Raw genomic sequence first — 17,197 nt, forward strand, 5'->3', positions numbered from 1 at the left:
CGGGGCGGGGCCGGGGCGGGCCTGGGCGGGGCCTTCGCGCGGCTGCGGGCCAGCGACCAGCCAGCTACAAAGAGCCGGGGGCGGGACCGCAGCTGTGGCGGCGAGGGAGGTGACGCGCTGGAGCCGCAGCACAGAGGGCGGGCGGCCGAACCGCAGTGCCCTCCGCTCACCCCCAACTCCCCGCCCGCAGGCGGAGCGCGGGGCGCTAGCAGAGCTGGGGCTGGGAGCCGTGTGCGTGCACACGCGCGCGCACACACACGCACTGCAAGCACACATAGGATTGCACCACACACCAATTACACCGAACACGTGAGAGATGCAGAAACGCGCTGGCACACAGAGTAGTTACACACAGGGTGGTTTACGCACCAGCTTGGGCAACGTGGCACACGCAGGAACAGATGTTTGCATGCATTCCTAATCCATGACACACATCAGCAGTTCTCATTGTCACACAGCCCGGTGCATCCAGAGGGTCACGTGGAAATTAACTGCTTCCCAGAGAGACTACACTTTGGAGACGCTACTTACTCCTGCGACGCTACTGTGCAGCCCGCCTGCTGCTCCTGACGCTGCCTGGGTGCTCCGGACAGAGTCATGACCAGAACAAGGTCCCTGTGCCCCAGAGCCGACCTTCTAGGAAAGGAAGGCCCCAGCTCAGGTAAGAGGAGCCCTACTGAACAGAGCGAAGGTCCAGGGGAGGGTCCGCAGGACAGGAGGGTAGCACATTCCCAGGGACACACAAGACAAAGCCACTCCTACCCCTGAGCCAGCGACCCTCGTGCACTCAAGGCCCGTGCCAGTGACACCAACGACAAAGGGATTTTCCACACCAGCATCAAAGACAAACTCAAGTCAACCCCAGCAGGACGCCCACCTACACATCCACACTAGAATAAAGGCCATCAGAATCTGGGATAGAAACACACCAAAGACAAACACAAAGAGATAGGTCACTGCACACACCTGACATTCGCCCAGCTGATGAATAGGCTGTCTCAGGACACCGCCCTAAGTCTGGGGCAGCCCGCCCTGCTGGCCCAGTGTACAGCCTGGGTCTTCCCACACCCAGAGCTCCTCTGACAAGGGCTTGGGGACTGGGGGGCTGGGGGGGTCTGTCTGCTAGGTCTTCCTTATGCCATCCTTGGACACCAGGCATCAGAATGCCACCTATTCTTGACCCAGTCCCTCATCTCTCCAAGATTTCTCATGCATAGGGTCCTGAGAGACTTGGGGGACCCAGCAGTCCCAGGTGCACCTTCTAGACTGGAGAATAATCAGCTGGAGACGGGGGGGGGGTGCAGAGTCAAGGCCAGCAGGACTGCTGTGGGGAGCCAGCTTCCCATCCTGCCCTTCCGCAGCTTCTCCAGAGCTGAGAGCTGTCCGTTCAGCACCCACCCAGGGTGGTGAGAGAGCTGCACATCCAGATGCTGAGATACTGGGTGAGCCTGCTCTGTGTTCCTAATTCTGTGACTGTGGAGATCTGTAGATTCAGGATTGTTCAGACGCTGGATCCGTAGCCTCTGCCTCACCTTTCTCCATCTACCGTCTAGGGTGGTTAAGCCTGACTGACTGGTTTGAAAGACATCTAGGTGATTTGTAAAACACACTTTGGGGGCCTTCTGGGTGGGCCCTGAGAGTGCGACACTGGGGACCATGTCTTGTCCCTGACTTCCTGCCTGGCACTCTTCCTCTGTGCTGTGCTTCCTTGTCCTTGTGATGTGAGCAGCTTTGCTCTCCCACACCCTCCCACCACAACGCTCCAGACTTCGAGCCAGCTGGCCATGCACTAGGCCCCCAAAACCACAAGCAACGTTGTAAGTGTGGGACTTCATGGCCCAGCAATGGGACAGCTGCTCAGTGTGCTATCTTTCAACTTGGAGCAAGCCAGGCTGCGTGGCACACAGGGATCCCTTTACTGAGGCGCAAGGAGAGACGAGGAGGTGTGAGCCCGCTGCCCATGCCTCCTCTCCACAGCTGCTCCACCAAGCCTAGACCTCAGCTCGTCCACTCCATGGGGATCTGGCATGTCCTTCTGTGCCAAAGAGACTAGTTCTGGGGACACAGGGACATGTCAGAAAGTCCTGCCTTGAAGAAGGACATTCTAGTAGCCAAGAGAGTGCTGAGCACAATCCTGGACCCCTGGATCGACTGTCTCCAACCATCGCACCCACACTCTGGCTCCTCTTTCTTGTCCTTGTACCCTGTACAGATATTTTTCATCAAGATATATGGTGAGTGTTAGGTACTTGCAAACGTGTACTAATAAAAAGAAAAAAATTATAAAACAAGCTGTATGGTGAGTATTTAAGTATTTTAAGTTGCAGTAAAGGACCCATTGTCATTAAAACCCCTCAAATCCTCCCACCGCGCTTCCACCACTTGTCCTGCCCTTCTTGCTGCTTTCTGAAGCCTCTCTGGAGGGCCCCTTCTATGACTACCTTTATGAAGTGTGAGAGATACCACGACAGCTGCCAAGTACTGTCCAATGGGAAGGTGCTCTGTGGAGGACACCTGGAGGACTCCCCTTGGGGGAGGAGCGGTGGTCTCCGTCTGGGCGGAGCCTGGTCCTATTTCCATGAATTGGTACGTGCAGAGCTGCCCAGGACCTTTCCTTATCCCTTCAGTTGGCTCTAAGAAATGCAGATGGGTCCAGCTGAGGTGCCAAGGTTCAGTCTGTGAAGCCAAGATGACAGGACAGTGTTTCTCCACCCCACCCCACCCCCATAGCTCAAAGAAACCGTGTGTGAGCCCAGGAGGGATGAAGAGCCATGCTCCACTCTGTGGGTGGGATTGAGCCAGGACACAGAGGCTATGACCTCCCAGGGCTCGGAGGAGCACACGTAGACCTGAAGCACAGACCCTAAACATCGCATGCCACCTTGGCTGTGTTACGAGATCACTCTCTGCACACACCCTTCTCTGTACATATTACAGAGGTGACCTCGGGCCCCTGCCTAGCCCAGCTCACCACACTTTCTTCACAAGTTAATCAAGTCCATGTTCTGCTCTGGGTCAAGGCCTTTGCTCCAGTTAGCCGTCATCACAGCTGGACTCAGGACCCCTTTGCTCCCCACCATTTGGGCTACATCATTGTGTCTTTATTTACACCATGGGCTACACTGGGAGTGGTAGATTAGAATTAACTCAATAGAATTCCAATAACTTTTCCATGGAGGACAAATATAATCTTCCTGGACCATAACAAGGACTAGGAGGGGCTCTCTGTAGCACTCCATTCATACATGGACTGAGGGTCTCTCCGTGGCTTCACTGACAGTGATCCTCCTGCCTCAGCCTCCCGAGGGCTAAGATGACAGGCATACGCCACCACACCTGGCTGAAATGTACACGCTTAAGGACATCTTCGTGTGCTGTCTTCCATCTCATTCGCCTGATCTGCTACCATGAGACTTCTGACTCTTTCCCAAAGCCAACATGATCATGAAAGATAAATGCTCTGAATGGACGGAGGACACCAAGGTGCCCATGACAGGACAACTAGAAACACTTCTGAAAGAAGACTGCCAGGCTCCTTTATGAAGTGGCAGGGGTCAGGCAGATAGCTCAGCGGACTGAAGTGCCTGCTTAGGCAGACACGGCGGCCAGGGGTTCAATTCCCAGCATGCTACGGCAGCCCTGCCTCTGGGGTGCACTGAGACAGTGATTGAAACTGGGTGTGGTGGTGTGTGCCTGGAATCCCAGCACTTGGGAGGCTGAAAACAGGAGAAGCACTATGAGTCCAATCTACACAGTGAGACCCTGTAGGCCCTGAAGGCCCTGTCCTAAATACAGAAAGAAAAGAAGAAACTGGCAGGAAGGGTGGAAAAATTTCAAACATGAGGGAGAACTTTCAGGGGCATTGACAGCCTGTCTTTTGCTACAATATGTTTCCTAGCTTAAACACTCCCCCTATTTTTCAACTGCACCTCACAGGTGCAGCTGAGCTGGTCCTTCTCGAGTCAAAAGAGCTCCAGCGAGTCGAAAGCATTTGCAGTATTTCATGGGAACCTCTCTGTCATGTGAAATGTTCCTGGTACATTTTGGACAAGCATGGTTCACGCTGAAGACCACATAGAATTTTCTATGGATATCCACAGGGATAAAAATCCACAGAAATGTCAGGGAATCCTGGAATCTGAGTTAGACAGAAATTCGGGGTCTGTCCCTCCGGCCCAGGCCTGAGTCGACCCTCAGCCCCTTGGAGCTGAGGTGTGATCTCTCTGGCTTTGTCAACAGGATGGAGATCTCCCTCATTTTCTAGGGAGAACCCTCCCACTGTGAGAAAGGGCCACATGGTTGTCAGGAGTAGGGAGAGTGACACCAGGGAGGGTTCAGATGAGGGGGATCTTCATATCAAAGCGAGAGAGGACAAGGACCTTCCCCACCGCATAGTTTGCTGTGCACTGGGGACCTTTGAAGGCATGTCACACAGTGCAGCCCCTCACACCTGGCAGCAGCCTGCGCAGGGTCACATTAGGCCAGAAAACTGAAACTTGGGGAGGAAAATCTAGAGTCACATGGGAAGATGACCCACCTGGGATTTGAACATCTCCCCTTTGTCTCTCCAAGATGCCTGATGGAGGGAGTCCCACTGAAAGAGGGAAGAAATGGCTGTGGTAGGGTCCAAGTGTCTAGAGTTGAGGTTAGAATCCTGCTCTCTGCTGCCTTGGCAGCTAATCATCCCACGTCCACTCACACACATTCAAGACACCTGTGTGTCACAGACTCTGTCATCCCTGTCACTCTGCCCTCCCCTGTGAGCACAGGTCAGACATGCATGGGGGGCCCACCCCACGTGTTCCTCATCACAAGGCTCGCTGTCCTGTGGACACGCCTTTGGTTCCCTCAGCGGCCCTGTGGGGCAGATGCCACTGCCCCCACCTTCAGGCCAAGGTTCTGAGGGTGGCAGGCCTTAAAGCATTGCTTGGGTTAACCTCAGGGGTGGGACACACTGGGGTCCCGCACAGGTGTCCTAGAATCCTCCCCACACAACTCTGCTCCCCACCAGCAACCCGCATGTGGCAGAGAAAGGGAGGTGGAGAGCAAAGCCGGAGGACAAGCAGGAAATGTGCCCCTCTGCTTGCCGCAGGCCAAGGTGAGCCACATCCAGCCAAGACCATAGTGGAAAACCAGGCTGCCTGAGTGAGCTCAGCATCTAAGGTGTCACCATAGATGAGTTACGCTGTGACACTTTATGGAGGACAACCTTGTGTGTGTCCTCCCAGACCATGAAGCCTCTCTGGTGGCAGCAGAAAACAGGGACAGGTCAGCTGGCTGCAGGGAGAGGACAAGAGGCCAGGGAAGCGCCAATCATATTTAGTTTAGGCAAAGATTAAAGAGCTTTTAAAAAGTCAGATGCAAAATTATTTTCAGAGACTAGGGAAAGGGGAGCTGAGCACACTGTGAGGTGGGTGCCGCTCCCAGCAATAACATGCATCTGCGCTCCTGGCCGAGGGGAGAAGGCAGCTCCAAGGGGCTCAGCAAGCGGCCTCATCCTCTGTGGCCAGCGAGTGACGAGGATTTAGGTGGGTTTGATTCTAAAACACATTCTTCCTGCCCTGTCCACACCCACACACCAGAGATCGTGGCAGGCAGGGCGATAACGCCACACAAAGACGTCCACGTGTCCCCAGCCCGTGTCATCCCCAGGACAGACAGGAGACTGGAAGCGCATTTAGAGGCCAAAAGGAGAGTAGGTGGGTTGTCAGGTCCAATGCAGTGACGGGGTTCCTTAATGTGACTGGGGGACATCAGGGTGAGGAGATGTGGCACCGGGAACAGAGGCCTCAGGTTGAGACTTGATAGCACGCTGCGGGCTTTGGAGACAGAGGAAGGAGACGTGGGCGGAAGTGAGCAGGTGATGTCTAGAAGCCAGGAGGTAGAGCCCTAGCCCAGCCTGCTGTGGCAACTCAGCTCTGACCCACACTGGGCTTCTGATCCCCAGAACTAAAAGACAACAAACGTATGCAGCTTCAACCACAGGCTCATGGTAATCCGCCAGCGCAGTGGCAGGAAACCAACGCAGGGACGTAACGGATCCGAATGGGAGCCACTGCATTATTCGTGTGCCCTGGATTTGACTGCTGAGAAAGTTAATGCGTTTAACGCTGAAACAAAGTCTTCTTTCGTGTCCCGTCGCTGCCTCTTGATTCACTGTGTTTGTGTTACATCAAGGCTTCTACCACTTCGGGTTGAGAACCAATCATTGATTAAACGTTCGACAGGAACAAGACTCTAATTATGAAAAAGCATACATTTTAATGTACAAAATTACACAAAGTATACATTTAACTGACATAGAAAAATACATTTCATTAACAAGAGAAAACCCGGGCCTATCGTACACAAGACAAACAACTGGTCAGTACAAATCCCAAAACCCGAAGCAAGGCTGAGTCCAAAACACAGCAGACTGAAGGGTGATGAACGTCTCTGAGGACTGGCTGCCCTGTTGATTGTGGGCAGGGCTGGGGCCAGCCAGGGGCTGATGACCCAAGGAGGGGCCTGCTGACCAGCACCCGGGGCGGGGCCTTGTGGGCCGCAGGGCCACGCCAGGGCTGCACTGCCCAAATCCTATTCTGGGGCGGTTAAGGCCAAGCTACAGGATTCCTTCTTCAGGTGTGTGCAGCTCGAGGTGTGGCATTACTGTGCACCCGGGACCAGAGGACACGTACACCCTTTTCAAATGGATGTGTGCTTCACAGTTTTCTTGCCATGTGTGCCCAGGTTTCAACCTGGGAGAAAGGAGGCCAGGAAGGTTTAGCCAAGAGAGTCGTGGAGGACTTGCCCATGGCCTTGGCCAGGGACACCCACCCACACACCTGCCCTGCCTGACCAGCAGAATCTGAGCTGTGGCAGAGCCCATCTCAGGCCCCTGCTCGGGGTGGCGGCTACACGGGGCCCAAGCGCATGCCCTCCTGCCCCCACTAGGAGAGGTCGAGCAGTGTGGTGCATGGCACAGCGTGCACAGCCAAGTGCCAGCCTGGGGTGTTCGTGGCCCCGCCTCCCATGATCCTGCTTCTGGGAGGGGCCCCACCCTTGTTCCCGTGAAAAGCCCAAGTTAAACACTTCTAATGTCACTGCACAGGCCTTGATCTCGTGCATCACTTTCGATGTCACAGATACAAGGCCAAAGCCGTATTATGTTAGTTTACTTAAAAATATATTGACAAAGTCAAAAATCAACTTTCCAGCCACATCGAACAGCCTCACTCCTAACAGTGAAATTGTCTTTCTCTCTTTTTTTCTACCACCACATAAAAGTGCCAAAGCTTGATGTTTTCTGAGACCAAAAAAGAGGTGTTGAAGAAAAGCTTACATTCCTGGGATCTGTGTTCCCTAGTCTGCCCACAACTTTGCAAATTGTGTCACACTAGGCACGCAAGGGTCGGATTTGGATGGAAGCCGTGCTTGCTAAACTAGAGCAGGGTTTAGAAAGAATCAAATAGGATAAAGAAAACCCAATCCTTCAATCCCACATCTACCAGCTTACTGAACACAGCATTAGGTGCAATGTATGAATTATCTTTTTCTAGAAATTTCTATGACACAGAGAAAGTGACTAAATATACCAGCAAACCGCAGGGTGTTTTCTTTCGCCACTTCCTCATGGCCCTAGAGACTTCCCTTGAAGACTAAGGAGGAACACAGCTGGCAAGGGCAGCAATAGCTGAAGCTGAATAAAAATCGCCTCCCTTTGCTTACCCGACTGAAGCACCTGCTGCCACAATTTTCATTTCTGGAAGAGTTGGGGGTGCTGGCCACAATGGTGCCCAAGAGACCCACTCGGTGTGGCTGTTGGCTCAGTCACATGCTCTGCAGACTTGCAGGTGCAGGGCAGTGACCGGCCACCAGGGACCAAGGGCCAGCGCATGCCATATGTGCCATCTCCATAAGCGCACCCACATCAGGGCAAGGCCTCTGGGGAGAAGCTCCAGCAGACTCACGGCCAGAAATCCTCCGAAGTTAAGATGCCTCCTCCTGTGACACCTTTCTTTCCTAGTGAGGAGGAATGTGAACATGAGTGTAAGCCGGGGAAACCCACCGTGGACAGTGAATCAGCACAGGGCACAGGAGCACTGAAAACACTGTGGGCTGCAAGCTGCTGGCTCTCTCCCTACCTGTGGGCTTTGCAGAAGGACCTTGGCATGGTGGTGAGATCAGCAGGCTCAGGGGCTGTGCATCCTTCTGCCTTTACAAAGGCTGCGCCTGCCGTGAGACTAGCCAGTGCACAGGATGAGAATCACCACCATGGGATCCAGTCTTCATGTCCTACAAACACCCTAGCAGCCATGGTGGGCAGCAAGGGCAGAGTGCCGAGCCCCTCCACCTCTGGTCTCCCCTGCCTTTTTTTGGGCAACAGCTCAACAGAGAACAAACAGGCAAGCGTCTAAAAGACGCCAACCATGTCTCACACCCTCTCCTCAAGGTCGGGTTAGTCTTGAGAAGTTTCACAGTGCAAACCTGGAATTTCACCTTGGAACCCAACCAAGCTGTGAATCTCCCTAAAGAAGCTCCACAGCCCAAGGGCGAACAGCCCCCCACCACCACCAAGTTTACAAAGTTGGCTCGATAAATTGTTGAATGAAACAATTATTAGCAAGAACATGGGTCCCCTGCCCTCAGCAGTGGTGGGTAACTGGACGTCCGCAACCATCTCATCACACAGAGGTTCATAAATTTTTTACCAGTTTTGCTGCTTGATTTCATACACTGAGGCGGTAGGTAAGGAGGGTCACAGAGGGGTGAATTGAAGCTTCAGTCATAAGCTGGGAGTGGTAGCACAGACCTGGAACCTCAAATGTTCGGGAGGCTGAGGCAAGAGGATACAAGTTAGAGGTTCAGTCTGCCTGTGGCCAAGGGCTGTCACAAGACTGTGGATTCTCAGCCCAGCCTGTCTGAGGTTCAGTTTCCTCATTACAAAATGGGGAAGGATGGGCATCTACGCTAGAGCCTAAAGCCCTCTCCTGCTCCGACAGCGGGTGTTTCTGATCTGTGATCGCAGCCCTGTGCAGCTGGCCTGCTTTGGAAGGCACAGGCGTGACCTGAACACATAGCCCTCCTTGGTGGCACAGCCACCCGGCCACGCTGCCTCTGCGTGCTCAGCCCTGCCACACCTCCAGCATACCTATTTTAAGCACGCTGCCTGGCAGTTCATGGGGAAACGTTGCCATGCCAACCCGCTGGCTGTTGCTAATCATAATCTATGAATGTGCAGTGCAGCCATCTGACAAGCAATTCTTTCCTCCCTTAGCCTGGGGACCTTTTCCACATTGTCTTAGACACATCACCCTGTCCTAAACAGCACACAGTAGGCAGCTAATGAGGCCATGACTGAATTGATGACCCAAGTCCGCACAACGCTGAAACCTGCAGAACACCTTCCCGTACAGATTCTCTACTCCACTGCATGGCCGAGACAGGTGTCTGCTGCCCCATTTCCCGGGTGAGGAAACCAAGGAAGGGAAGTCGCCCTCACTGGTCTCAGAGCTCACAAGTTGTAGAATTTAGACTGCACCTGGTTGTTCTGATTTGAACCCAAATCTTTTTCTCTGATACCAGGTGGTCTCTGTCATCTCTCTGGCGTATGGAAATCAAATGACACCAATCCATATCTTTATGCAGGATGTAGGCGTCTACAAAGCGCCTTTCCACTCATGTCCCCACTTCACTCCGAGACCAATCCCAGGCCCTACAGAAGAGGGCACTTAAGTACTTGACCCCCATGGACAGCTGCTCCAGGAGGGCAACGATCCATGTGCTGCCTGCCCTGTAACCCAGGGCCCACTGCAGAGCCAAGGACCCAGTGTTCATCCATTAGTGTCCATTGTTGGGTGAATGAATGAATGAATGAATGAATGAATGAATGACACCTAGTGAGTAGCCAGCAGTGGCCCAGAGCCTGTGTCCCTGGGGTGAGCCAGTGGGGGGCTGGAAGCCACCTGTCCCTTCCCCAATCTGGGAAAACCTGGAAAATAGACATCATGTTAACCCAGAAGGTGGACTCTTGCTTGGGACATGGAGACAAAGAACCAGACCACCCTGGGCACAGTCTGTGAGCCGCTGCCTGGGATTCTCATCTCTTCAGGTACAGGAGGGCAATGCATGGCCTCACCCTCCTGCAGAGGACCTTACAGACTGAAGACTCTGGAATCAGGACGCCAAGTGCCAAAGCCAGATGGCCCCCACAATGCCCTGCCCCTCCCAGGGAGGGCTCGGAGCCCTCCCAGGGTTGGAAGGCAGCGCCCAGCAGGGTGAGCCACATGCCTGGCCCCAGGGGCCCTTGGGAGCCCACGGGAGAGGTGGGTCCCTTTCGGGCATTCAGCACAGAAACCAGACTCACTCCGTGCACTGCTCACGCTGCAGTTCTCTCAGCGTGCTCTCGTAGGCAACGGCTCCCTGCTCTGTGTCCTCATGTTTACCATCTCACTTCCTGCCAAAAGAGGAAACTGCGACTCGGGACAGTTAGTGCCTCTGCCCCAGGTCACTGGGACAGGTAGGCAGTGGAGCCAGTCCAGTCTCCTTCCTGGAGGACATGGGTGGGGCCAGCGTCGTCCTGGGACCGTGGACCGAGGCCTCTGTACTACCACCTGTGCTGTGAGGCGGGGGCAGCGCAGGCATCACCGAGTCCCAGTCCATGGGAACAGGCAGCTTCTGTGTGAGGCAAGAAGAGTCCCTGGGGCAGGCGCCCTGCAGAGGAGAGGGAACCCTGCCCTCGTGCAGCTCCAACCTCGGCCAGGAAGATGGGGTCCTAAGTCACCAGGCCCACTGATTTTCTGACAGAAGCTGGACATCCAGACTGTATAAGGAATCTTCTGATTTTGAAAAGTAAACATGGGCCAGGGAGATAGCTCAGAAGAATAAATGCTTGCCTGGCAAGCGCAAGGTCCTGAGTTCAATCCCCGGTACCACAAAAAAAAAAAAAAAATGAACTTGTTCATTGCAGTATTAACAAACACACCAGGGGTACGCACACACCGATGTTCACAGAGTAGTTATGCACAGTCACCAGAAGGTAGAGGACACCCTAATTGATGAGTAAGGGAAGGAACACAGTGGGATAGATCTGTAGAATACTATTCAGCCTGCAGAAAGGAAGAGTATGCTGACCTGCACCCCAGCACAGATGGACCTGGGAGGCCTCACGCCGAGCGAATCTAGTGGGACACAGAAGGTCCAGTCATGCATGAGTCCGTCAGGTGAGGTCTGGGCAGACTCTCACAGAAAAAGAGAGTGGGGTGGGGTGGCAGGAGCTGCAGCAGGGGTGCAGAGGAGCTGGGGCTTAGTGAGGACTGAGTTCCAACATGGAAGATGAGGGTGTTCTGGAGGGCAACAGTGGTGATGGCTGCAGAATAAGGTGGCTGAGCTTGATGCTCTTGAGCTGGACACGAAAGTGGTCAAAATGGTGAGTTGTCCGGGAGGCACATTTTACCTCAGCAACCACAAAAAGATGGAAGGCAAACAAGACAGGTGTGCATGCCAGGCCTGGCCCGAGGGCAGCCTGAGCTCCTGCCATGGACTCTGGCCCTGGGATAAGGGACAAACCATCACTTGCTCCTCCTGACAGGAGCTCCAGGTGCTGTGGACCCCGCCTGCCCCTTGCTCCCACTAGCTGTGTCATGCAGCAGTAAGGACCAAGGGGTCAGTGCACAGAGGCACCACCCAGCAGCCGTTGACTTCCTGTCACATCCTCCTGGGGAAGGCTGACCTCTCAAATGGCCTGTTTGTCTCTGCTGCCCTCAGAAGCCAGTCTCAAGGCCTGCAGCTCCACAATGCCCAGTTGGAGGCAGCGGCAATCCAGGGTCTATCCCAGCTCCTCAGCTGCGGGGAGGAAGGTGCTGTGATGGGGCTGCATGCAGTCTGGGAGTACTCTAGGGGGCTGTGGTTATAGGGGGGTGCAGTTGTCTGAAGCAGCAATGTTTAGGGAAGAACTCTCCGAATCTTCCAGGAGCAGGAGGCTGGGCTGGGGGGTCCCCCAGAGACCAAAGAGTATTCCTGAGTTCCAGTCCAGCCAGCAGGCAAGAATGCATGGTGTGCCAGGGACAGGTTGGAAACTCATTAGCTGTCAGAGGGGGCAGGAAGGCGTGTGGGCACCTGCACTGTGCAGGTGAGGCCCAGAGGCCCAGAGGAGCCAAGAGCAACCGACCACAGGGTCCCAGGCTCCTCTGAGGCACTGGCAACTCCTGGCTCCCCTCTCCCCAGACAACCTCCGCCTAGCTGGCAGCCCACAGGAGGCACCGTGCTGTGTCCAGGGCACAGGAGAGAACAACCGTCACACAGGCAGAGGCCCCCACGCAGGTAAGCAGCAGGGCGGCTAGAGACAGGGCGAGACCTGAGCAAGCTGACACGCGTGGAAGAGAAGAGCCAGCCTGGTCCTTGGGGCTCCAGACCCCCATTTCCTGCCTGCCTCCTGAGCCAGCAAATACAGCTTCTAACAGTCGATAGGCATCGCTGGGGCTCCAGAGTTGGTACCATGCAAGGTAGGGACATTCCCCACAGACAACACAGGCAGTTGGTGGTCTCTTGGCTTCTACTTGGCCTCTAGGTCAGGGTCGCACATCACAGGCCACCTCCGTGCCATGGGTCCTGTGGGCAGGGTGTCACATTTTCCAGAGGGATGTGTTTGCCTCTCTGTGGTCTTCTTTCCTGCAACAACCAAAGCAAGGAGATTAGTCCTGCAAGGAAGCTAGCGACCCAAGCGGCTTCTGCATGCAGCTGTGTGGGCGCGCCAGCCTCGGGTGGTGGGGAGGCCCTCCTCCTCCCGCATGCCTGCACGGCTGCAGGTGTCTGAGCTACAATTTCAACTGTTCTCCAGAAAAGAATCTGCTTCTTGGGACTCACAGGGAGAAGGCTTTTTCTTGGGATGTTCTGAACCTTGGATGTGACATGGAGGTTTTAAGTGACCTGGCATCCATGCACACTGTGCAGAGAGGGTCTCCAAGTCCCCATGCCTGTCCCAGAGGCCAACAGAAGGTCAAGTACCCTGGACCAAAAGACAAAAAAACTGAGGTTCACGGAGGTGTTTGTCCTTCCGTCCAGCAAGACTTATCAGGTACCCACTGTGTGCCAGGCCCCGGCGTTATGGGCCAACACAAGAGGCAGAGAGCAACGTAGAAATCACAGGATGAGTGCATGTGCCAGCTGCAGCCATAAAGGGAGAGGGCAGAGAGACAGCTGCAGAGGGCGAGTGGAGGTGAGGATGGCGGGCGCACACAGGGCAAGGGGGAGAGAGTGCAGAGCTGGGTGCAGATGCCATGGAGGCCATGTGGCAGGAGGCGCCGGGGACATTGGGGGTGCTCTTGGGCAGGGCTGGACATGGTGAGGGCTCCATAATGAGTCTGGAAGGATAGAAGGGAGGGCAGACAGGCACCCCAGGACAGGGTGATGGTGGGCAGAGTGCTGGAGGGGAAAGGAGCTTTCTGGGCAGGGAACACAGCTCAGGCAGAAGCCAAGAGGCGCGGGACGGTGCAGGCCGGAAGGCACACGGGGGCTCAGTTTCCAAGTGGATGCGGCCTGATTCCTAAGCACACGGGGGACGCTGCAGTTTACAGAGGGGAACCCAGGGAAAGCAAGACCCTTTGGAGCTCAACATCCTGGGCAGCTCCAAGGGTGCCCCAGAAAGAGGCACGCTGGACTGCCACGCGGGGTCCCCTGGGCCCTCAGGGCAGCATGGTGACAGTGTCCACACAGGCCCACGCTGCACCTGTCTCAAGGACGGCAGTGAGGAAGCCATCCCGGCGTCCCTCGCACGGCCCACTCTTGGCACAAAGCCACATCTTGCTCACTTAGCCTGTCTGTGTAGGTGTCTCCAGGCTGCTTTGCCAAACATATTTCTATCTCTGTGCACAGCATTGCAGGCTTTTTTGGAGAGGGAATAAGCAAGTTTAAAAATAAACTCAATTCAAATCTTCCAACCTCAAAGGACCACTGGTGCCCACGCTTCGCGATGCACCACAATCACTTAGCAGGATCGCAAGAATGCAGAGCCCCAGGTTCAGTCCAGACCAAGGACCCAGTGTCTGTGAGGGAGAGCTCAGAAATCTTCGCAGAGAGCGCTGCCCTCCTGCGTTGTGCTGGGCGGTTACTGAGAGAGAGAGATGTGAGATTCTCATTGAGCACCTGGCGTGTAGGTGTCACCGCACCGAGCAACGCCCCAACCTGAGGATGAGGCCAAGAGGCTGCGCCACCAGAGGCGGCCGAGAGTGAGGTCAAGCGCAAGGCATCATCACTTCCTTCCTGCCCCCAGGAAGGCGGACGCTCACGTGCTCATTCATCTTGCATTCACCAAGAAAGTACCGTGCTGACTGTTCCAGAATACGTGAACATCCCGGGCCATCTGCAGAACCCAGGGGACAGTCGCTGATGATAATTCATGACAAAGATACCTTTTTTTAAAAAAAAAAAAAAAACAAAAAAAACACAGCTACAAAGATGTATCCTGAGAGATGGGCAGAAGAGGCAAACAACAGCAGAAAATCAAGCTGAGGGCGTTACATGGAATGCGGGCTCTAGAAGGGACTTTCAAAGAAGAATGAGCACAACTCTGACGTACGTACGTGGGATCAAGACCTCTACAGGCAGGGCAGACAGTAGCCTAGACACTGGGGGACAGAGACTGAGGGAACTGAAAGACGGATCAGAGGAAATCGCCTGGACTCAGCATGGAGAGCTGAGGAGGCGAGAGGAAGGGGCGGCTCTAGGTTAGCAGTTAGCAGCAATGGTCTCACTGCAGAGGTGACACATGAGTCAAGGCCCAAGTGACAAGAAGACAGCCGTGGACAGCAACAGGGCCAGCGTGCAGGAGCAGATGGGAGCATCCGGAGAGCAGGAAGCAGCCCCTGCAGCCCCAGGTATGGGACGCAATGAAAGCCCAGCTCAGAAGCGCAGGTGACATAAGCAAGCTCCAGCTGGGGGCAAAGAAGGACATTTTGTTTTGTTTTATTTTGCTTTGCTTTGACTTGTTTTGTGTTTTTTGAGACAGGGTCACTCTATGTAGTTCAAGCCAGCCTTGAAGTCACTGCACACCCCATGCTGGCCTCATACTCACCTCGACCTCCCTGCCTCAGCCTCCCAAGGAAGCTGGGGTTACTAGTGTAGGGCTTTCGAATGGTGAGGGCTGACCACGCACCCACACACTCGCTAACCTGCTCATTCATTCACTCACTTCTCTGCCCAACACCAGAGTCAGGCACTGTGCTCAAGGCCAGGGGCCATGTGGAGAGGAACCCAGAGCCTGTGTCCCAGCAAGACGGACCAGCAAACAAATGTCAGTGCTGGGTGCTGTGAACTGCTGTGGGGAGCAAGGCTGGTGCCACAGAGCAAGGCTGGCAGAGGCATCAGGGCGGAAGCAGGCAGCTCTCAGCCCCTTAGCGTGGGCTATCAGAGGGGACTGCTGAGCATGGGGGGACTTAACTGGGAACCTCCAAGGCCCTCCCAAGCCTGTGATGCGGCGGCACCCATGGGCTGGGGAGGCTACAGCAGCCCACATAGGGGAGGAGGGAACAAGTGAGCAGGCAGCGGCAGAGATCCTAGGCAGGGAGGCGGCCACATGGCAGGCTAGGAGAGGCCTTGGGGTATCAGAAAATGAGGCCAAAAATGGGGACACCAGTCCTTGCCCTACTTAGTTCCAGGCCCTCATGAAGACAAGAGCTCCTCTACGGCAGAGTGCGGGCTGCTGGAGGACAGCACCAACGTGACTGCCCTTGACCCAAGCCCAAGGTCATGAGCTCTGCAGGGATGCACAGGGGAACGAGAAGACCAGACCTGGAATGCCAGGGCACTGTTCTGTGTCCCGCCCCAATCTGTCAGTCAAAGCAGACCTGGCCTGACCTCTTCATAGTGAAAAGCATCCGGAAGGGCTGGGGTCTCTGCCCGTTCTTCCTTCCTGCGGTGCCGCCACCCCTGCCACCTGCTATCTGGACCCCCCTAGCCTTCTCACAGGTCTCCGCTGTAGCCGGGTCCTACCCCACGCACCCAGCAGCTGGAGCTGCTAGAAAATGGTCACACCCCTCCCTGGCCCACATTTCCTCTGCTCTGAGACGCTCCCAAGCCCCTAGGGAGAGGCCGGGACAGAACGCTCTGCCATTCCAGCCCTGCCTGCTGCACTGGGCTACTCCCTGGAAATTAAGGCCCCTGCAGTCACACAGTGGCCACACAGGCTCCCTGCGAACCAGGACACCATGCACAGAGTCAGGTGCCCGGCAGGGTGGGTGGCGTGCACTCAGGTGACAAGGGCAGGCCAGTGGTCTCTCTCTTCATCTTCTTTCTCTTCTAGCCATCTGGGGCTTAGGGTCTGCCTCTCCCTCTAGTGCTTCCCTGGGGTGCTTCCTGGGCTAGGAATACCTTCACTTTTCAGATGTACCTGGTCTGTGAAGTTGACCTTGGTCAATCAGGAAAAATTGTTCCAGGAGTGTTCAGGACACTGCCCAGAGCTCCGGGCAAGGGCCAAGGCAGCATGAGCTCCTAGGAGCACACATCTTCCCGAACAGAGGTGCGCCAGGCTCCTAGGGCACAAGAACCACGAGGAGGGCACCTGCAGGGTGCAGGTGAGATGGGCTATCTGGGAGTGTCACGGGGGCGCCTGTCACAGGGAGTCAGCCTGGTGCCCCGGCAGGAGAAGGAGCAGGCAAAGCGTGTAACCCAAGAGCCACAGGACAGCCGCCATGCACGACACCCACCTTGCAATGGCCACCACACCACGTCCTCACAGGCTCCTCGATGAGCTTGTGCCATCCCCTGATGTAGATGGACACTGGGGCTCACAGAGACAAGTCCCCAGGGACCCTTGCTGCAAGTGGTGCCACTGGGGTTTGGAAGAGACCCTCTGTACTCCATGACCCTCGTCCTTATGGAAGCCACAGAGAAACACACAGAATGCAGCCTCTAGTGTATGAAAAACAGCTCGTAGGAACGCACGAGGATGGATCCAACCCAAGTCCACACCATGCAGCTCTGACTGAACCCAGCCCAAGAATTACTCAGCATTTTTGTGGCGGGTAAAGGGAATGAAATGTAACATCCATGCTGTTTCCAAATGAAAGCATTCAAAATCTAAGTATCAGCCCAGCCTGCTCTGTCTGGCCACTGATGCTCATACTTCAGGGAGTTCTAGGTTTATGAGGCACACTACGCCACAAACAGGTTGGGGTGAACCTAGGGGCTTTCAGCAGTGTGCCAGTCATTCCTGTGAGGTCAC

This window comes from Octodon degus, unplaced genomic scaffold (genome assembly GCF_000260255.1).
Source record: "Octodon degus isolate 3935 unplaced genomic scaffold, OctDeg1.0 scaffold00006, whole genome shotgun sequence".
NCBI classification, from domain to species: Eukaryota; Metazoa; Chordata; class Mammalia; order Rodentia; family Octodontidae; genus Octodon; species Octodon degus.